The sequence below is a fragment of the Hyla sarda genome, unplaced genomic scaffold, assembly GCF_029499605.1.
Source record: "Hyla sarda isolate aHylSar1 unplaced genomic scaffold, aHylSar1.hap1 scaffold_432, whole genome shotgun sequence".
In the NCBI taxonomy this organism is placed as follows: domain Eukaryota; kingdom Metazoa; phylum Chordata; class Amphibia; order Anura; family Hylidae; genus Hyla; species Hyla sarda.
Window position 1 is genome coordinate 81,474 of NW_026610447.1, and position 21,633 is coordinate 103,106.

The 21,633-nt window shown below is 46.1% G+C and overlaps 6 non-coding genes and 1 pseudogene across 6 annotated transcripts; all 7 read right to left on the bottom strand.

Moving 5' to 3' along the window:
• Positions 1-1,851: 1,851 nt before the first annotated feature.
• On the bottom strand, positions 1,852-2,042 carry LOC130334402 (U2 spliceosomal RNA). Its single transcript, XR_008876214.1, has one exon. It is a non-coding gene; the product is annotated as a U2 spliceosomal RNA (small nuclear RNA).
• A 2,085-nt stretch (positions 2,043-4,127) lies between these two features.
• LOC130334378 (U2 spliceosomal RNA) lies at positions 4,128-4,322 on the bottom strand. Its single transcript, XR_008876197.1, has one exon. It is a non-coding gene; the product is annotated as a U2 spliceosomal RNA (small nuclear RNA).
• Positions 4,323-10,587: 6,265 nt separating this feature from the next.
• Positions 10,588-10,807, bottom strand: LOC130334383 (U2 spliceosomal RNA; annotated as a pseudogene).
• Positions 10,808-12,896: 2,089 nt separating this feature from the next.
• LOC130334404 (U2 spliceosomal RNA) lies at positions 12,897-13,087 on the bottom strand. Its single transcript, XR_008876216.1, has one exon. It is a non-coding gene; the product is annotated as a U2 spliceosomal RNA (small nuclear RNA).
• A 2,089-nt stretch (positions 13,088-15,176) lies between these two features.
• On the bottom strand, positions 15,177-15,367 carry LOC130334406 (U2 spliceosomal RNA). Its single transcript, XR_008876217.1, has one exon. It is a non-coding gene; the product is annotated as a U2 spliceosomal RNA (small nuclear RNA).
• Positions 15,368-17,452: 2,085 nt separating this feature from the next.
• LOC130334407 (U2 spliceosomal RNA) lies at positions 17,453-17,643 on the bottom strand. Its single transcript, XR_008876218.1, has one exon. It is a non-coding gene; the product is annotated as a U2 spliceosomal RNA (small nuclear RNA).
• Positions 17,644-19,741: 2,098 nt separating this feature from the next.
• Positions 19,742-19,932, bottom strand: LOC130334408 (U2 spliceosomal RNA). Its single transcript, XR_008876219.1, has one exon. It is a non-coding gene; the product is annotated as a U2 spliceosomal RNA (small nuclear RNA).
• Positions 19,933-21,633: the final 1,701 nt, after the last annotated feature.

Consider the following 21,633-nt stretch of genomic DNA (forward strand, 5'->3'; position numbering starts at 1 on the left):
CTTGCATGTGACACTGGGCTTAGGATCTGCATAGGAAACACACACACAAGCACACACCTACCTTTGTTGCCTGCAGATGCCTCCTTGGCTGTCCCCAAACGGTATCAAACCAACACCCACGGGAAGCTGTAAGCATAGAGGACATGCCTGCACCCCATTGGACTTACCTGTGTGGGTTAAATCCGGGTTATTTGACAACCTATGGCGGTGATGGTTCTGCTCAGGCAGAGCAGTGCTGATGCTCCTCATAAAGCTGTCGCTGCTGTGAAGGTTCTAGGTGACATCACAAATCCCTTTGGTTACATACACAACAAAGCTGGGTTGTTGTTGTTTACACTCTGCAAGGCCTGTGGAAGTGAGTGACATCATAGCACTGTAGTTCTGAGGGTTCAAGATGGATGCAACAATCTCCTGTTGCTTCTATGAAGGCCGTAATAGACGACATCACCAAACAGCTCCATAGTCACATACACAGCAAAGGAGAGATGTTGTTTACACCTAGTGATGTCAGTGGTATTGAGTGACATCACAGCACAGTGCTAAGGCTCCTGGGCCTGGACACAGCAGCGGCTGCAATATCTCAACGGAGAATACGTTTATATCTATGTGTGTGTGTGCGCATATATATATATATATATATATATATATATATATATATATATATATATATATATATTTCTCCGCCGAAATCACTTTTAAACCCATTTCCACCTTTTTTTCCCTTCTCTTCCTCTTACTTTTTTTTCACGTTTTTTTACGTTTTTCTCCTTTTCGCCTCTTTTCTGGGCGTATTATTCTTCTTTTTCTTCTTTTTTTTCGTCTAATGCATACCCCATCAGTGCAGCAATGCTTATTCAATACCGCCAGCAGATGGAGACACTGGGGGATAATTTTCTAAGGATTTATACTGATATTTCCTGTCTGAATTTGTCGCACAGAAAGTTGCAGGCCAAATATGTGTGACATTTCTGCGACTTTAGCTTCTAGAGCATTTTTACAACATTATACATAGGTGCTGAATACATAAAAAGCGACTGTTCAGCGACAGACAAGTCGCATCGGCTGAAAGTAGGCCAGAATGTCAGTCCATGTTGGAGCAGGTTTAGATACAGTCTAAAGCATAGATCTCAAAGTCTGTGCACAGAATTTAGCAAGGGCCTCGCACCTTCTGATGCATCAGGTAGGTGCACAATAGCATAGCCTAACCCTCTGTACTTTGGTCTATATTGATGCGGGACATAGACAGCCAGCTGATGACCAATCCATTAGTGCAATGGATGGCTGGAAGCATTTGTCTTTGCCTTTGCAATACCACAGAAGCAATGCATGGTCAATGTACAGCAATGACACACCTGTGTGAACAGCCAGGAGACCCCCCCCCCCCCCCCATGTTATGTTACATAGTTACATAGTTAGTACGGTCGAAAAAAGACATATGTCCATCACGTTCAACCAGGGAATTAAGGGGTAGGGGTGTGGCGCGATATTGGGGAAGGGATGAGATTTTATATTTCTTCATAAGCATTAATCTTATTTTGTCAATTAGGAACATTCAGCACCCACCCGCTATCAAGGCAGCTGCCTATCATGTCATGCCCTACCTGCACAGGTGTGCTGGCTACTCAAATGATCCAATTAAGGAGGCCATTTAGTCAGCAGCAGCAGAAGTCCTGTGCCTGGACGCTCCAACAGGGGCCAGACACAAGCAGAAGCAGAAGCAGCAGAAGCAGCAGCAGCACCACCTTTTGTTTTTTGGCTGCAGCAGCAGCAAGGCCCACAGGGCTGGCTAGCTGGCTAGCCAGCAAGAAGGTAGCAATGAAAGTAGGAATCTTTCTTTTTAACCCTGTAAGGGGGTGGTGCACTGTACCCGAAGATACTGCCATATCGGGTCAATGCATAGGGCGACGGAAGCAAGCTTCGAAATCGGCCCCCGTTCTCAAAAATCCATTTAATATATGGTCCCCAGATAGGGGACGTATCAGATATTAAACTGATAAGAACAGATACTACACTTGATCTTAGCCAAAAGGCCGAGAAGCGATAACCGTGAAAGGGGCGGGCCCAACAAGGTCCCCTTCATGGGCACTATCACTGCTTGCTGTCAGGGAGGCTGCCAGACAATTTTCCATGCACACTCTGGGCTGGGGGGCAGTCAACCACCAGTACACACAGCAGAACCTAAACCCATACCATTATTGCTAAGCAGCAAGACAGGGGCCCATTGCACTCCCACGGGGCCTTTTTAAATGCAATCCATAACCCGGATTTGCCAGGAACCCTTCTTACTCCTCCTACTTGCATGTGACACTGGGCTTAGGATCTGCATAGGAAACACACACACAAGCACACACCTACCTTTGTTGCCTGCAGATGCCTCCTTGGCTGTCCCCAAACGGTATCAAACCAACACCCACGGGAAGCTGTAAGCATAGAGGACATGCCTGCACCCCATTGGACTTACCTGTGTGGGTTAAATCCGGGTTATTTGACAACCTATGGCGGTGATGGTTCTGCTCAGGCAGAGCAGTGCTGATGCTCCTCATAAAGCTGTCGCTGCTGTGAAGGTTCTAGGTGACATCACAAATCCCTTTGGTTACATACACAACAAAGCTGGGTTGTTGTTGTTTACACTCTGCAAGGCCTGTGGAAGTGAGTGACATCATAGCACTGTAGTTCTGAGGGTTCAAGATGGATGCAACAATCTCCTGTTGCTTCTATGAAGGCCATAATAGACGACATCACCAAACAGCTCCATAGTCACATACACAGCAAAGGAGAGATGTTGTTTACACCTAGTGATGTCAGTGGTATTGAGTGACATCACAGCACAGTGCTAAGGCTCCTGGGCCTGGACACAGCAGCGGCTGCAATATCTCAACGGAGAATACGTTTATATATATGTGTGTGTGTGCGCGTATATATATATATATATATATATATATATATATATTTCTCCGCCGAAATCACTTTTAAACCCATTTCCACCTTTTTTTCCCTTCTCTTCCTCTTACTTTTTTTTCACGTTTTTTTACGTTTTTCTCCTTTTCGCCTCTTTTCTGGGCGTATTATTCTTCTTTTTCTTCTTTTTTTCCGTCTAATGCATACCCCATCAGTGCAGCAATGCTTATTCAATACCGCCAGCAGATGGAGACACTGGGGGATAATTTTCTAAGGATTTATACTGATTTTTCCTGTCTGAATTTGTCGCACAGAAAGTTGCAGGCCAAATATGTGTGACATTTCTGCGACTTTAGCTTCTAGAGCATTTTTACAACATTATACATAGGTGCTGAATACATAAAAAGCGACTGTTCAGCGACAGACAAGTCGCATCGGCTGAAAGTAGGCCAGAATGTCAGTCCATGTTGGAGCAGGTTTAGATACAGTCTAAAGCATAGATCTCAAAGTCTGTGCACAGAATTTAGCAAGGGCCTCGCACCTTCTGATGCATCAGGTAGGTGCTCAATAGCATAGCCTAACCCTCTGTACTTTGGTCTATATTGATGCGGGACATAGACAGCCAGCTGATGACCAATCCATTAGTGCAATGGATGGCTGGAAGCATTTGTCTTTGCCTTTGCAATACCACAGAAGCAATGCATGGTCAATGTACAGCAATGACACACCTGTGTGAACAGCCAGGAGACCCCCCCCCCCCCCCCCCATGTTATGTTACATAGTTACATAGTTAGTACGGTCGAAAAAAGACATATGTCCATCACGTTCAACCAGGGAATTAAGGGGTAGGGGTGTGGCGCGATATTGGGGAAGGGATGAGATTTTATATTTCTTCATAAGCATTAATCTTATTTTGTCAATTAGGAACATTCAGCACCCACCCGCTATCAAGGCAGCTGCCTATCATGTCATGCCCTACCTGCACAGGTGTGCTGGCTACTCAAATGATCCAATTAAGGAGGCCATTTAGTCAGCAGCAGCAGAAGTCCTGTGCCTGGACGCTCCAACAGGGGCCAGACACAAGCAGAAGCAGAAGCAGCAGAAGCAGCAGCAGCACCACCTTTTGTTTTTTGGCTGCAGCAGCAGCAAGGCCCACAGGGCTGGCTAGCTGGCTAGCCAGCAAGCAGGTAGCAATGAAAGTAGGAATCTTTCTTTTTAACCCTGTAAGGGGGTGGTGCACTGTACCCGAAGATACTGCCATATCGGGTCAATGCATAGGGCGACGGAAGCAAGCTTCGAAATCGGCCCCCGTTCTCAAAAATCCATTTAATATATGGTCCCCAGATAGGGGACGTATCAGATATTAAACTGATAAGAACAGATTTTTTTTTTTTTTTTTTTTTTTTTTTTTTTTTAAAGCCGAGGAACGTGCTTTCGATTCACCCAAAGTGCAAGAAAAAGTGCAAACGTGTTACACTAAAAAAACGTGCACAAAGGATGCGGTCTATCGCAAGCCCTTCTCCGATAGGAGAGAGGCCCCCCAACAAACCTTACCCTTCGCCTCCGGACCAAAAGGTACCTGCGAGGTTCCAGGTTCGATGTCCCTTTTCGCCGAAGCTACTAGGGGACCACAAATGCTCCCGGCATCCCCCTTGGCGTTAGCCAAGGTATCTGCCCGCAGAGCCGATTACGGTAGGTACCCTGCCAAAGCAGGAGTACCCGGGGTGTTTGCAGGGAGGTGCGGAACCTAATGGCCACACACACCTCCCCTAGACCGCCAGGAGGGACACCCAGAAGGGCTACCGCATCCTGACCAATCCTGTGAACACACAACACGCAAAAAGTGACACAGTGAGACAAAAAAGAAATAAATAAGTGAATGTGTGCAGATATACTGCCCGGACATCCGGCCGGATCTATAAAAATTTCTCTGATCCTAGTCAGAAGGCCGGGAATCAAGAGGTGAGTGCCACAAGGTGAAGAGATTATGGTGCCCGTGCTTCAACTCAGTGAGTCTATTCTCCCAGTGAGTTTCGGCACCTCGGGGTCACCACTCCCCGAGGCACAAAAGTACCTCGGCTCTAGACCCTCTCAGCCTCATGGCGAGACCCGGAGGGAACAGGTCACATCGGGGCAGCCGTCGAGCTGATTCCTCAGAACCAGCCCCGGAAAGCCCTGGTACACCTGCATCCTCCATGCAGCACCCATCCCCACCAGCCCCATACCAGCATTACTGTACACCGGCATGAAAAACTGATAAGAACAGATAAGGTTTCAACAAAATTTTATTGAATAAATAAGAAACCATACAAAATTTAAAATGCAAAATAATAAAAGGTTCACAAAAGTTTTAAAATACAAATAATAAAACCAGTAATAAAAGGAGAAAAAATAAAAATGGCAGGATAAAACATTATACAAATATCATAAAAACTGATTATACTGTTATTTCGTTCCATAGAGGCAGACACCACATGGATGCTGCCTCGCTGGCCCCCAACTGTTTCTTGTCTCTTAGGTAATAGATGTACATCTCACTCAGGGCCAGCTTTATACAGTTTTTAACATCAATAAAATCATGTTTAAAAAGTAAGATGTTCCTAACTTTCCAGATGGCATTTTTAAAACAATTAATAATCATCCAGCAGATCATCTGCTGTTTAAAATTGGGGCAGTTAAAAAGACCGTAAAAGACACATTCGTGATTAAAATCTTTTAGGCCGCAGGCCCACTTCAAAAGTGGGCCTACCTTCCTCCAAAGCTCCCGTGCAAAAGGGCAGTTCCAAAATATGTGCAGCACCGTTTCGTCCACTCCGCAGCCATCTCTCAGGCACTTGGCTCTCGCCACCAGTCCTCGCCTGTGCTGGAACTCACGAGTAGGGAGGCACTGGTGGACGATTGCCCAGGCAAGATCCCTGTGTACATTCGCCAGAAACTTCCCGTACACGTTCCGCCATACCTTTTTGGATCTTGCCTGTGTGAAATTGGACACTGCCAGGGTAACCTCACTCCGCCTGAGGACCTTTGATACCTTTCTCTGGTCCCCCAGTATGTCAGGCTCCAAATCTTGGAGACCTAGGAGCCTGACTGTCTTTTCCAACACCACATAATGTTTTGGGGGACACAGAAGCACCGGAGCGTTCAGAGGGATGCGCAACCATCTTTTAAAAACCATGCCCGCAGCGTACCTTAAAAAGCAGCTAAAAATGCCATCGGATTTAATAATTTTAAAACAGAAACAGAAATACTTTATGTAAAAGAAAGTAAAAAGGTTAGGAACATCTTTCCCGCCATTATCTTTACTTTTGTACATAAAATCACGCTTTAATTTCTCCATTTTTGAACCCCATAAAAAGGTAAAAACAATTCTAGTTACTTTTTTAATGTATAAAATAGATGGAGGAAATACCATGGCAATGTATAGCATAATAGGGAGTAAAACCATCTTTATTATTAAAATCTTCCCCTCCATGGTAAGGTTTCTAAGATTCCACATTAAAATCTTCTTCTCCATCTTAGCTATAGCTGAATCCCAGTTAGGGCTCCCATCATTGACCTGGTTAAAAACAATACCTAAAACTTTAATTTGATCCTGTTGCATTGTGACTCCTGGGGTGATGGATGAATCCCAGGAGCCAATATAAAAACAGTCACATTTATCTGTGTTTAGCTTAAAACCAGAGACCTCGCAGAAATAGCTGGTGTTCCTCAATGCCCCCCTCATGGATGGAGAGTCCGGGCACAGTATGGTGACATCATCCATGTACCCCAACACCTTTAGATGGGTCCCTCCTCCACCAGGTATCGGTACGCCTCTTACTACCCAGTCTTTTCTGAGGAGGGCCATCAGTGGTTCGATTGCGCAAATAAAAAGGAGTGGGGACAGGGGGCAGCCCTGTTTGACACCTGATAAAAGAGGAACACCGCTGGTTAAAAAGCCATTAACAGAGACTTGACTAAAACAGGATCGGTATAAAAGCATGATTCGGCTTAAAATCGTTTCAGGCACTGCCATCTTTTTAAGAACTAAAAACAGGTATTCATGGGAGACCCTATCAAAGGCTTTTTCAAAGTCTAAGGATAAAATTGCTACAGTTTGATTTCTATCCTTAAAATACCATAAAACATCTCTTAAAATATTTAGGGATTCAGCTATAGACCTTCCAGGTACCCCACAAACCTGATTTGGGTGAATTAATTTATGAATAAAAGGTTTAAAACGGACAGCTAATAACTTGGCTAAAACTTTATAATCGACATTTAAAAGTGTGATGGGGCGCCAATTTTTTAGCATATCCTTTTCACCTTTTTTAAAAAGTAATGATACAATCCCCCTCCTCCAGGAAGGGGGAAGTTCATTAACAATAAAAGTTTCTTTATACAATAAAACCATATCATCCTTTAAAATATCCCAAAAAGCTAAATAAAATTCGATGGGTAAACCATCTTCCCCAGGGGCCTTCCCACTAGAAAAACTTTTAAAAACAAATAAAAGTTCAACTAAGTTAAGATCACGGGATAAAACCTCCTGGTCTAAAACATCTAGCTTAAAATCAAGGGAATTAAGAACATGTTCTAAAAAGGATGGATTAAGATCTTTCTTATTAAAAAGAAGCTGGTAGAAGTTAAAAACTGCATCTAACATGCCTTTTGGAGTGGATTCACCCTCAAGGTTTTGGATGATATCCCTCCTATTCATCACTTTTTTAAAAAAGAAACGGGAACATTTCTCGCCCTCCTCCAGGTGCTGCACATGTGAGTTAAAAATGATTTGTTTCCCTTTCTTTTCTATGGCATGTTTTATTTCAGTTTTAAGGTTTAAAATATCATTTTCTACATCCATACCAGCTTCTTTCAATTTAAAAAGTACATTTAAACGCATGTTAAGAACATAAAACCACTGTTTTTCCATTTTTGCCTTCTTCTTACCTGCTTTGATAAAAAAAAATCTGATTTTAGATTTGGTGCCCTCCCACCAGTGCAGCATAGGCTCGTGAGGTTTTCTTTGTGATTGCCAGCACTGGTAGGTCCGCACAAACTCCTCTTTTATCTCAGGGTCCTCTAGGAGTGTGGTGTTTAATCTCCAGAGGCCCCTTTTTGCTTTTTGCTCCCCCTCTAGCTCCAGGCCCACCAAGAGGAGCTTATGATCAGAGAAGATATTCTGCTCGAGCGTGCATTTCAGGGGTTTAAAAGCTCTAGAGGAAAAAATAAAATCAATTCTGGAGCTCACTCTTCCATTGGACCATGTGGCGCCCGGGTCCTCCGGCAAGAGATCCTTCCAGCAATCTTTCAAATTAAAATCATCAATAAAATTTTTAAGCAGGTAAGAAGTGCGGTCTTTACGATTAATATCCCCACCCTGCCGGTGTTCCCCATCACGTATGCAGTTAAAATCACCTCCCACCAGCAGGGGAGAAGACCCAACACAAAACAGTGGTAAAATTTCAAATAGTTCTGCCCGATCCTGTTTATCAGGAGGGGCATACACATTTAAAACACGAATTAAAAGTCCATTAAAATATAGATGAATTAAAAGAGCTCTGCCAGGCACAATCTCAGTTACTGTATGAATAGAAAAGGACTGGCCTCGGCAGAGCAGCCCAACACCCACAGAACGACAGTCATTTGCACCGGACCATATGGATGGGCCCAGCTTCCAGTCTTCTTTTAAGTCTTTATAGTCCATTTTACTAGGGATTCCACATTCTTGTAGCAGGCAAAGGTCAAAGTCACATGTCTCTAGATAAGAAAATAAAGCAGCCCTGCGATCAGGGCTCTTTAAGGACCTCACATTGAGTGAGGCAATTTTTACAGCGATAGGCATAGTTTATGGAGAGTCAGTGCTTGGAGAATCAAAGTCAATAATAAGCTGCGTACCGTCATCCCCCGCCTGCGGGGTCATCAGCTCCTTGATGTTCTGAGGGTCGGAGCTTGAGATCGATGATGCCCCGACCCTGAGCTCGCTCTCGTCCGAACTACGGCACGCCGCTTTCCTTTGAATGTCTTCCTCTTCTTCTTCTCTTTGTCTTTTAAATGTCACACTGCTGTCCATATCCTCTGTGTTGCTCTCACTCGATGTAATCTCTGGCCCCCGGCTGATGGATCTGCGTCTTCTTTCATCATTTGACGACTGGAACTGCTGCACAGGGGCCTGTGAGGCCTCTTTTCCGGAACCTTTGCCGCTACCTTGGGAAGTTTTCATCGCTTGTTCCCCAGCAAGCGTTGCTGAGGACTGTTGCTCCAACTTCCCCATCGATCGACGATGGCCAGTTTTACCCACCGGGTCCACTGCTGGCGGGGCAGCAAACCCTGGTTTGGCGCCACTTGTCTTCTTGGCCCTGTCCTGTATAGGCGGAGTAACAGGACCGGGCTCAGACCTGGCCACCTGGCTCCCCTTCCGGCGGGCTTTCACCGGGGCCTCTTCGTCCGGAGCAGGGCGACCCTGGGCCAAGCCAGTACCTGGCTTATGCTGCAATTTTGGGTCCACCTTTGCCCCCACCGAGGCCCGTCGGCTGCCACCCGCCACAGGTGAGCCCCCTTCAGAAGTTTCGGCGGGCTCTTGAGCCAGGTAGGAAGTCGATCGACGTCTTTCAATTTCCCGGGCAGTAAACTCGATTACCCGCCCGGGCTTCGTGGAATCCCCATGGCCTCCCCCTAGCACTACCACCGGTGGGCCCCCCGATGGAGCACCAGAGGTCTTGGGCCTGGACCCATCAGTACCTGCCATCTGGGGTTTGGGCATCTTAAAAAAGGACGTCTTTTGTCCTGTCCCCTCTTTGGGTGGGCCCAGCCTTGACCCACCCATCGTAGTTTTTGCTTTATGGGGACAGGAATTAAAATCGTGATTTTCCTCTCCGCAGAGGTTGCACCTTATCGTATGGCTACATCTTGAGGCTATGTGACCTTCTTGGCCACACCTATTGCAGCGAATCACACGCTCCGCGCCGCAGGTCTCCTGGGTGTGGCCAAACCTCAAGCAATTTCGGCAATACATAGGCATTTGAGGATAGAACAGGAAGCCCCGAACTCTCCCGATGGCAAAATTTGGGGGCGGATGGCAAAGACCCCCAATACCACCGGGATCCTTACGGAGCTTGACCCAGAACTTCCTCTTGCCGTTCCAGAACCGCACGGAGTTCAAGATTTTGTTTGCGAATCGCACCTCTTCGCAGTATCGCCGAAGAAAAGTGGCTATATCCTCCGTGGTCACATGAGGGCTGTGCATAGCCACCACCAACGGTATATGTTCCTCACCATAGAGGAACTGGAACGAAAGACCGTCGAGTCGATCGTCCCTCTGGTCCGCACCAGACAAGGTTGCATAGATGTTATCGCAACACGCCGTGGCCGTGAAGGTGACGGTATACAGGCCACGGCTTTCCTGGTCATTTAGACACAGGATGTCCTCCCTATTGAGGCGGAAGTAGTCAAGAAGAATCACCTCCGCAATGAAGCGGAGGTTCTTCAACTGACGATGGCTCTCCGACACCTCTATGCGGATGGTATTTCGCATCGACATTTCCCCAGAGGGGAAAGCCCAGGAGAACGGCATCTTCCACACCCAGGGACTAAGCCCCTTCCCCAATAGCAGCAGGGGCTCGGAATCCCGCTATAAAAGCGGAACCCTTACCCAAGGCAGAGGTCGGGGGTACCCTAGGTGCTTCCGAAGCTACAGGTAACGCTCAACGTACCGAAAATGCCTTCTGAGACACAAGGTCCCAGAGACAGGGGGATCGCAACCCGTTGTCCGTGGACTAAGCCCGCTCCCCAATAGCAGCAAGGGGGTGAAGTCCCTCCGTAAGGAGAGACAATCCCCCAAGGCCGAGAAGCGGGGTACCACAGACACCTTTCGACCAGACCAAGTGAGCAGATACTACACTTGATCTTAGCCAAAAGGCCGAGAAGCGATAACCGTGAAAGGGGCGGGCCCAACAAGGTCCCCTTCATGGGCACTATCACTGCTTGCTGTCAGGGAGGCTGCCAGACAATTTTCCATGCACACTCTGGGCTGGGGGGCAGTCAACCACCAGTACACACAGCAGAACCTAAACCCATACCATTATTGCTAAGCAGCAAGACAGGGGCCCATTGCACTCCCACGGGGCCTTTTTAAATGCAATCCATAACCCGGATTTGCCAGGAACCCTTCTTACTCCTCCTACTTGCATGTGACACTGGGCTTAGGATCTGCATAGGAAACACACACACAAGCACACACCTACCTTTGTTGCCTGCAGATGCCTCCTTGGCTGTCCCCAAACGGTATCAAACCAACACCCACGGGAAGCTGTAAGCATAGAGGACATGCCTGCACCCCATTGGACTTACCTGTGTGGGTTAAATCCGGGTTATTTGACAACCTATGGCGGTGATGGTTCTGCTCAGGCAGAGCAGTGCTGATGCTCCTCATAAAGCTGTCGCTGCTGTGAAGGTTCTAGGTGACATCACAAATCCCTTTGGTTACATACACAACAAAGCTGGGTTGTTGTTGTTTACACTCTGCAAGGCCTGTGGAAGTGAGTGACATCATAGCACTGTAGTTCTGAGGGTTCAAGATGGATGCAACAATCTCCTGTTGCTTCTATGAAGGCCGTAATAGACGACATCACCAAACAGCTCCATAGTCACATACACAGCAAAGGAGAGATGTTGTTTACACCTAGTGATGTCAGTGGTATTGAGTGACATCACAGCACAGTGCTAAGGCTCCTGGGCCTGGACACAGCAGCGGCTGCAATATCTCAACGGAGAATACGTTTATATCTATGTGTGTGTGTGCGCATATATATATATATATATATATATATATATATATATATATATATATTTCTCCGCCGAAATCACTTTTAAACCCATTTCCACCTTTTTTTCCCTTCTCTTCCTCTTACTTTTTTTTCACGTTTTTTTACGTTTTTCTCCTTTTCGCCTCTTTTCTGGGCGTATTATTCTTCTTTTTCTTCTTTTTTTTCGTCTAATGCATACCCCATCAGTGCAGCAATGCTTATTCAATACCGCCAGCAGATGGAGACACTGGGGGATAATTTTCTAAGGATTTATACTGATTTTTCCTGTCTGAATTTGTCGCACAGAAAGTTGCAGGCCAAATATGTGTGACATTTCTGCGACTTTAGCTTCTAGAGCATTTTTACAACATTATACATAGGTGCTGAATACATAAAAAGCGACTGTTCAGCGACAGACAAGTCGCATCGGCTGAAAGTAGGCCAGAATGTCAGTCCATGTTGGAGCAGGTTTAGATACAGTCTAAAGCATAGATCTCAAAGTCTGTGCACAGAATTTAGCAAGGGCCTCGCACCTTCTGATGCATCAGGTAGGTGCACAATAGCATAGCCTAACCCTCTGTACTTTGGTCTATATTGATGCGGGACATAGACAGCCAGCTGATGACCAATCCATTAGTGCAATGGATGGCTGGAAGCATTTGTCTTTGCCTTTGCAATACCACAGAAGCAATGCATGGTCAATGTACAGCAATGACACACCTGTGTGAACAGCCAGGAGACCCCCCCCCCCCCCCCCCATGTTATGTTACATAGTTACATAGTTAGTACGGTCGAAAAAAGACATATGTCCATCACGTTCAACCAGGGAATTAAGGGGTAGGGGTGTGGCGCGATATTGGGGAAGGGATGAGATTTTATATTTCTTCATAAGCATTAATCTTATTTTGTCAATTAGGAACATTCAGCACCCACCCGCTATCAAGGCAGCTGCCTATCATGTCATGCCCTACCTGCACAGGTGTGCTGGCTACTCAAATGATCCAATTAAGGAGGCCATTTAGTCAGCAGCAGCAGAAGTCCTGTGCCTGGACGCTCCAACAGGGGCCAGACACAAGCAGAAGCAGCAGAAGCAGCAGCAGCACCACCTTTTGTTTTTTGGCTGCAGCAGCAGCAAGGCCCACAGGGCTGGCTAGCTGGCTAGCCAGCAAGCAGGTAGCAATGAAAGTAGGAATCTTTCTTTTTAACCCTGTAAGGGGGTGGTGCACTGTACCCGAAGATACTGCCATATCGGGTCAATGCATAGGGCGACGGAAGCAAGCTTCGAAATCGGCCCCCGTTCTCAAAAATCCATTTAATATATGGTCCCCAGATAGGGGACGTATCAGATATTAAACTGATAAGAACAGATACTACACTTGATCTTAGCCAAAAGGCCGAGAAGCGATAACCGTGAAAGGGGCGGGCCCAACAAGGTCCCCTTCATGGGCACTATCACTGCTTGCTGTCAGGGAGGCTGCCAGACAATTTTCCATGCACACTCTGGGCTGGGGGGCAGTCAACCACCAGTACACACAGCAGAACCTAAACCCATACCATTATTGCTAAGCAGCAAGACAGGGGCCCATTGCACTCCCACGGGGCCTTTTTAAATGCAATCCATAACCCGGATTTGCCAGGAACCCTTCTTACTCCTCCTACTTGCATGTGACACTGGGCTTAGGATCTGCATAGGAAACACACACACAAGCACACACCTACCTTTGTTGCCTGCAGATGCCTCCTTGGCTGTCCCCAAACGGTATCAAACCAACACCCACGGGAAGCTGTAAGCATAGAGGACATGCCTGCACCCCATTGGACTTACCTGTGTGGGTTAAATCCGGGTTATTTGACAACCTATGGCGGTGATGGTTCTGCTCAGGCAGAGCAGTGCTGATGCTCCTCATAAAGCTGTCGCTGCTGTGAAGGTTCTAGGTGACATCACAAATCCCTTTGGTTACATACACAACAAAGCTGGGTTGTTGTTGTTTACACTCTGCAAGGCCTGTGGAAGTGAGTGACATCATAGCACTGTAGTTCTGAGGGTTCAAGATGGATGCAACAATCTCCTGTTGCTTCTATGAAGGCCGTAATAGACGACATCACCAAACAGCTCCATAGTCACATACACAGCAAAGGAGAGATGTTGTTTACACCTAGTGATGTCAGTGGTATTGAGTGACATCACAGCACAGTGCTAAGGCTCCTGGGCCTGGACACAGCAGCGGCTGCAATATCTCAACGGAGAATACGTTTATATCTATGTGTGTGTGTGCGCATATATATATATATATATATATATATATATATATATATATATATATATTTCTCCGCCGAAATCACTTTTAAACCCATTTCCACCTTTTTTTCCCTTCTCTTCCTCTTACTTTTTTTTCACGTTTTTTTACGTTTTTCTCCTTTTCGCCTCTTTTCTGGGCGTATTATTCTTCTTTTTCTTCTTTTTTTTCGTCTAATGCATACCCCATCAGTGCAGCAATGCTTATTCAATACCGCCAGCAGATGGAGACACTGGGGGATAATTTTCTAAGGATTTATACTGATTTTTCCTGTCTGAATTTGTCGCACAGAAAGTTGCAGGCCAAATATGTGTGACATTTCTGCGACTTTAGCTTCTAGAGCATTTTTACAACATTATACATAGGTGCTGAATACATAAAAAGCGACTGTTCAGCGACAGACAAGTCGCATCGGCTGAAAGTAGGCCAGAATGTCAGTCCATGTTGGAGCAGGTTTAGATACAGTCTAAAGCATTGATCTCAAAGTCTGTGCACAGAATTTAGCAAGGGCCTCGCACCTTCTGATGCATCAGGTAGGTTCACAATAGCATAGCCTAACCCTCTGTACTTTGGTCTATATTGATGCGGGACATAGACAGCCAGCTGATGACCAATCCATTAGTGCAATGGATGGCTGGAAGCATTTGTCTTTGCCTTTGCAATACCACAGAAGCAATGCATGGTCAATGTACAGCAATGACACACCTGTGTGAACAGCCAGGAGACCCCCCCCCCCCCCCCCCCATGTTATGTTACATAGTTACATAGTTAGTACGGTCGAAAAAAGACATATGTCCATCACGTTCAACCAGGGAATTAAGGGGTAGGGGTGTGGCGCGATATTGGGGAAGGGATGAGATTTTATATTTCTTCATAAGCATTAATCTTATTTTGTCAATTAGGAACATTCAGCACCCACCCGCTATCAAGGCAGCTGCCTATCATGTCATGCCCTACCTGCACAGGTGTGCTGGCTACTCAAATGATCCAATTAAGGAGGCCATTTAGTCAGCAGCAGCAGAAGTCCTGTGCCTGGACGCTCCAACAGGGGCCAGACACAAGCAGAAGCAGAAGCAGCAGAAGCACCACCTTTTGTTTTTTGGCTGCAGCAGCAGCAAGGCCCACAGGGCTGGCTAGCTGGCTAGCCAGCAAGCAGGTAGCAATGAAAGTAGGAATCTTTCTTTTTAACCCTGTAAGGGGGTGGTGCACTGTACCCGAAGATACTGCCATATCGGGTCAATGCATAGGGCGACGGAAGCAAGCTTCGAAATCGGCCCCCGTTCTCAAAAATCCATTTAATATATGGTCCCCAGATAGGGGACGTATCAGATATTAAACTGATAAGAACAGATACTACACTTGATCTTAGCCAAAAGGCCGAGAAGCGATAACCGTGAAAGGGGCGGGCCCAACAAGGTCCCCTTCATGGGCACTATCACTGCTTGCTGTCAGGGAGGCTGCCAGACAATTTTCCATGCACACTCTGGGCTGGGGGGCAGTCAACCACCAGTACACACAGCAGAACCTAAACCCATACCATTATTGCTAAGCAGCAAGACAGGGGCCCATTGCACTCCCACGGGGCCTTTTTAAATGCAATCCATAACCCGGATTTGCCAGGAACCCTTCTTACTCCTCCTACTTGCATGTGACACTGGGCTTAGGATCTGCATAGGAAACACACACACAAGCACACACCTACCTTTGTTGCCTGCAGATGCCTCCTTGGCTGTCCCCAAACGGTATCAAACCAACACCCACGGGAAGCTGTAAGCATAGAGGACATGCCTGCACCCCATTGGACTTACCTGTGTGGGTTAAATCCGGGTTATTTGACAACCTATGGCGGTGATGGTTCTGCTCAGGCAGAGCAGTGCTGATGCTCCTCATAAAGCTGTCGCTGCTGTGAAGGTTCTAGGTGACATCACAAATCCCTTTGGTTACATACACAACAAAGCTGGGTTGTTGTTGTTTACACTCTGCAAGGCCTGTGGAAGTGAGTGACATCATAGCACTGTAGTTCTGAGGGTTCAAGATGGATGCAACAATCTCCTGTTGCTTCTATGAAGGCCGTAATAGACGACATCACCAAACAGCTCCATAGTCACATACACAGCAAAGGAGAGATGTTGTTTACACCTAGTGATGTCAGTGGTATTGAGTGACATCACAGCACAGTGCTAAGGCTCCTGGGCCTGGACACAGCAGCGGCTGCAATATCTCAACGGAGAATACGTTTATATCTATGTGTGTGTGTGCGCATATATATATATATATATATATATATATATATATATATATATTTCTCCGCCGAAATCACTTTTAAACCCATTTCCACCTTTTTTTCCCTTCTCTTCCTCTTACTTTTTTTTCACGTTTTTTTACGTTTTTCTCCTTTTCGCCTCTTTTCTGGGCGTATTATTCTTCTTTTTCTTCTTTTTTTTCGTCTAATGCATACCCCATCAGTGCAGCAATGCTTATTCAATACCGCCAGCAGATGGAGACACTGGGGGATAATTTTCTAAGGATTTATACTGATTTTTCCTGTCTGAATTTGTCGCACAGAAAGTTGCAGGCCAAATATGTGTGACATTTCTGCGACTTTAGCTTCTAGAGCATTTTTACAACATTATACATAGGTGCTGAATACATAAAAAGCGACTGTTCAGCGACAGACAAGTCGCATCGGCTGAAAGTAGGCCAGAATGTCAGTCCATGTTGGAGCAGGTTTAGATACAGTCTAAAGCATAGATCTCAAAGTCTGTGCACAGAATTTAGCAAGGGCCTCGCACCTTCTGATGCATCAGGTAGGTGCACAATAGCATAGCCTAACCCTCTGTACTTTGGTCTATATTGATGCGGGACATAGACAGCCAGCTGATGACCAATCCATTAGTGCAATGGATGGCTTGAAGCATTTGTCTTTGCCTTTGCAATACCACAGAAGCAATGCATGGTCAATGTACAGCAATGACACACCTGTGTGAACAGCCAGGAGACCCCCCCCCCCCATGTTATGTTACATAGTTACATAGTTAGTACGGTCGAAAAAAGACATATGTCCATCACGTTCAACCAGGGAATTAAGGGGTAGGGGTGTGGCGCGATATTGGGGAAGGGATGAGATTTTATATTTCTTCATAAGCATTAATCTTATTTTGTCAATTAGGAACATTCAGCACCCACCCGCTATCAAGGCAGCTGCCTATCATGTCATGCCCTACCTGCACAGGTGTGCTGGCTACTCAAATGATCCAATTAAGGAGGCCATTTAGTCAGCAGCAGCAGAAGTCCTGTGCCTGGACGCTCCAACAGGGGCCAGACACAAGCAGAAGCAGAAGCAGCAGAAGCAGCAGCAGCACCACCTTTTGTTTTTTGGCTGCAGCAGCAGCAAGGCCCACAGGGCTGGCTAGCTGGCTAGCCAGCAAGCAGGTAGCAATGAAAGTAGGAATCTTTCTTTTTAACCCTGTAAGGGGGTGGTGCACTGTACCCGAAGATACTGCCATATCGGGTCAATGCATAGGGCGACGGAAGCAAGCTTCGAAATCGGCCCCCGTTCTCAAAAATCCATTTAATATATGGTCCCCAGATAGGGGACGTATCAGATATTAAACTGATAAGAACAGATACTACACTTGATCTTAGCCAAAAGGCCGAGAAGCGATAACCGTGAAAGGGGCGGGCCCAACAAGGTCCCCTTCATGGGCACTATCACTGCTTGCTGTCAGGGAGGCTGCCAGACAATTTTCCATGCACACTCTGGGCTGGGGGGCAGTCAACCACCAGTACACACAGCAGAACCTAAACCCATACCATTATTGCTAAGCAGCAAGACAGGGGCCCATTGCACTCCCACGGGGCCTTTTTAAATGCAATCCATAACCCGGATTTGCCAGGAACCCTTCTTACTCCTCCTACTTGCATGTGACACTGGGCTTAGGATCTGCATAGGAAACACACACACAAGCACACACCTACCTTTGTTGCCTGCAGATGCCTCCTTGGCTGTCCCCAAACGGTATCAAACCAACACCCACGGGAAGCTGTAAGCATAGAGGACATGCCTGCACCCCATTGGACTTACCTGTGTGGGTTAAATCCGGGTTATTTGACAACCTATGGCGGTGATGGTTCTGCTCAGGCAGAGCAGTGCTGATGCTCCTCATAAAGCTGTCGCTGCTGTGAAGGTTCTAGGTGACATCACAAATCCCTTTGGTTACATACACAACAAAGCTGGGTTGTTGTTGTTTACACTCTGCAAGGCCTGTGGAAGTGAGTGACATCATAGCACTGTAGTTCTGAGGGTTCAAGATGGATGCAACAATCTCCTGTTGCTTCTATGAAGGCCGTAATAGACGACATCACCAAACAGCTCCATAGTCACATACACAGCAAAGGAGAGATGTTGTTTACACCTAGTGATGTCAGTGGTATTGAGTGACATCACAGCACAGTGCTAAGGCTCCTGGGCCTGGACACAGCAGCGGCTGCAATATCTCAACGGAGAATACGTTTATATCTATGTGTGTGTGTGCGCATATATATATATATATATATATATATATATATATATATATATATATATATATTTCTCCGCCGAAATCACTTTTAAACCCATTTCCACCTTTTTTTCCCTTCTCTTCCTCTTACTTTTTTTTCACGTTTTTTTACGTTTTTCTCCTTTTCGCCTCTTTTCTGGGCGTATTATTCTTCTTTTTCTTCTTTTTTTTCGTCTAATGCATACCCCATCAGTGCAGCAATGCTTATTCAATACCGCCAGCAGATGGAGACACTGGGGGATAATTTTCTAAGGATTTATACTGATTTTTCCTGTCTGAATTTGTCGCACAGAAAGTTGCAGGCCAAATATGTGTGACATTTCTGCGACTTTAGCTTCTAGAGCATTTTTACAACATTATACATAGGTGCTGAATACATAAAAAGCGACTGTTCAGCGACAGACAAGTCGCATCGGCTGAAAGTAGGCCAGAATGTCAGTCCATGTTGGAGCAGGTTTAGATACAGTCTAAAGCATAGATCTCAAAGTCTGTGCACAGAATTTAGCAAGGGCCTCGCACCTTCTGATGCATCAGGTAGGTGCACAATAGCATAGCCTAACCCTCTGTACTTTGGTCTATATTGATGCGGGACATAGACAGCCAGCTGATGACCAATCCATTAGTGCAATGGATGGCTTGAAGCATTTGTCTTTGCCTTTGCAATACCACAGAAGCAATGCATGGTCAATGTACAGCAATGACACACCTGTGTGAACAGCCAGGAGACCCCCCCCCCCCCCCATGTTATGTTACATAGTTACATAGTTAGTACGGTCGAAAAAAGACATATGTCCATCACGTTCAACCAGGGAATTAAGGGGTAGGGGTGTGGCGCGATATTGGGGAAGGGATGAGATTTTATATTTCTTCATAAGCATTAATCTTATTTTGTCAATTAGGAACATTCAGCACCCACCCGCTATCAAGGCAGCTGCCTATCATGTCATGCCCTACCTGCACAGGTGTGCTGGCTACTCAAATGATCCAATTAAGGAGGCCATTTAGTCAGCAGCAGCAGAAGTCCTGTGCCTGGACGCTCCAACAGGGGCCAGACACAAGCAGAAGCAGAAGCAGCAGAAGCAGCAGCAGCACCACCTTTTGTTTTTTGGCTGCAGCAGCAGCAAGGCCCACAGGGCTGGCTAGCTGGCTAGCCAGCAAGCAGGTAGCAATGAAAGTAGGAATCTTTCTTTTTAACCCTGTAAGGGGGTGGTGCACTGTACCCGAAGATACTGCCATATCGGGTCAATGCATAGGGCGACGGAAGCAAGCTTCGAAATCGGCCCCCGTTCTCAAAAATCCATTTAATATATGGTCCCCAGATAGGGGACGTATCAGATATTAAACTGATAAGAACAGATACTACACTTGATCTTAGCCAAAAGGCCGAGAAGCGATAACCGTGAAAGGGGCGGGCCCAACAAGGTCCCCTTCATGGGCACTATCACTGCTTGCTGTCAGGGAGGCTGCCAGACAATTTTCCATGCACACTCTGGGCTGGGGGGCAGTCAACCACCAGTACACACAGCAGAACCTAAACCCATACCATTATTGCTAAGCAGCAAGACAGGGGCCCATTGCACTCCCACGGGGCCTTTTTAAATGCAATCCATAACCCGGATTTGCCAGGAACCCTTCTTACTCCTCCTACTTGCATGTGACACTGGGCTTAGGATCTGCATAGGAAACACACACACAAGCACACACCTACCTTTGTTGCCTGCAGATGCCTCCTTGGCTGTCCCCAAACGGTATCAAACCAACACCCACGGGAAGCTGTAAGCATAGAGGACATGCCTGCACCCCATTGGACTTACCTGTGTGGGTTAAATCCGGGTTATTTGACAACCTATGGCGGTGATGGTTCTGCTCAGGCAGAGCAGTGCTGATGCTCCTCATAAAGCTGTCGCTGCTGTGAAGGTTCTAGGTGACATCACAAATCCCTTTGGTTACATACACAACAAAGCTGGGTTGTTGTTGTTTACACTCTGCAAGGCCTGTGGAAGTGAGTGACATCATAGCACTGTAGTTCTGAGGGTTCAAGATGGATGCAACAATCTCCTGTTGCTTCTATGAAGGCCGTAATAGACGACATCACCAAACAGCTCCATAGTCACATACACAGCAAAGGAGAGATGTTGTTTACACCTAGTGATGTCAGTGGTATTGAGTGACATCACAGCACAGTGCTAAGGCTCCTGGGCCTGGACACAGCAGCGGCTGCAATATCTCAACGGAGAATACGTTTATATCTATGTGTGTGTGTGCGCATATATATATATATATATATATATATATATATATATATATATATATATTTCTCCGCCGAAATCACTTTTAAACCCATTTCCACCTTTTTTTCCCTTCTCTTCCTCTTACTTTTTTTTCACGTTTTTTTACGTTTTTCTCCTTTTCGCCTCTTTTCTGGGCGTATTATTCTTCTTTTTCTTCTTTTTTTTCGTCTAATGCATACCCCATCAGTGCAGCAATGCTTATTCAATACCGCCAGCAGATGGAGACACTGGGGGATAATTTTCTAAGGATTTATACTGATTTTTCCTGTCTGAATTTGTCGCACAGAAAGTTGCAGGCCAAATATGTGTGACATTTCTGCGACTTTAGCTTCTAGAGCATTTTTACAACATTATACATAGGTGCTGAATACATAAAAAGCGACTGTTCAGCGACAGACAAGTCGCATCGGCTGAAAGTAGGCCAGAATGTCAGTCCATGTTGGAGCAGGTTTAGATACAGTCTAAAGCATAGATCTCAAAGTCTGTGCACAGAATTTAGCAAGGGCCTCGCACCTTCTGATGCATCAGGTAGGTGCACAATAGCATAGCCTAACCCTCTGTACTTTGGTCTATATTGATGCGGGACATAGACAGCCAGCTGATGACCAATCCATTAGTGCAATGGATGGCTTGAAGCATTTGTCTTTGCCTTTGCAATACCACAGAAGCAATGCATGGTCAATGTACAGCAATGACACACCTGTGTGAACAGCCAGGAGACCCCCCCCCCCCCCCATGTTATGTTACATAGTTACATAGTTAGTACGGTCGAAAAAAGACATATGTCCATCACGTTCAACCAGGG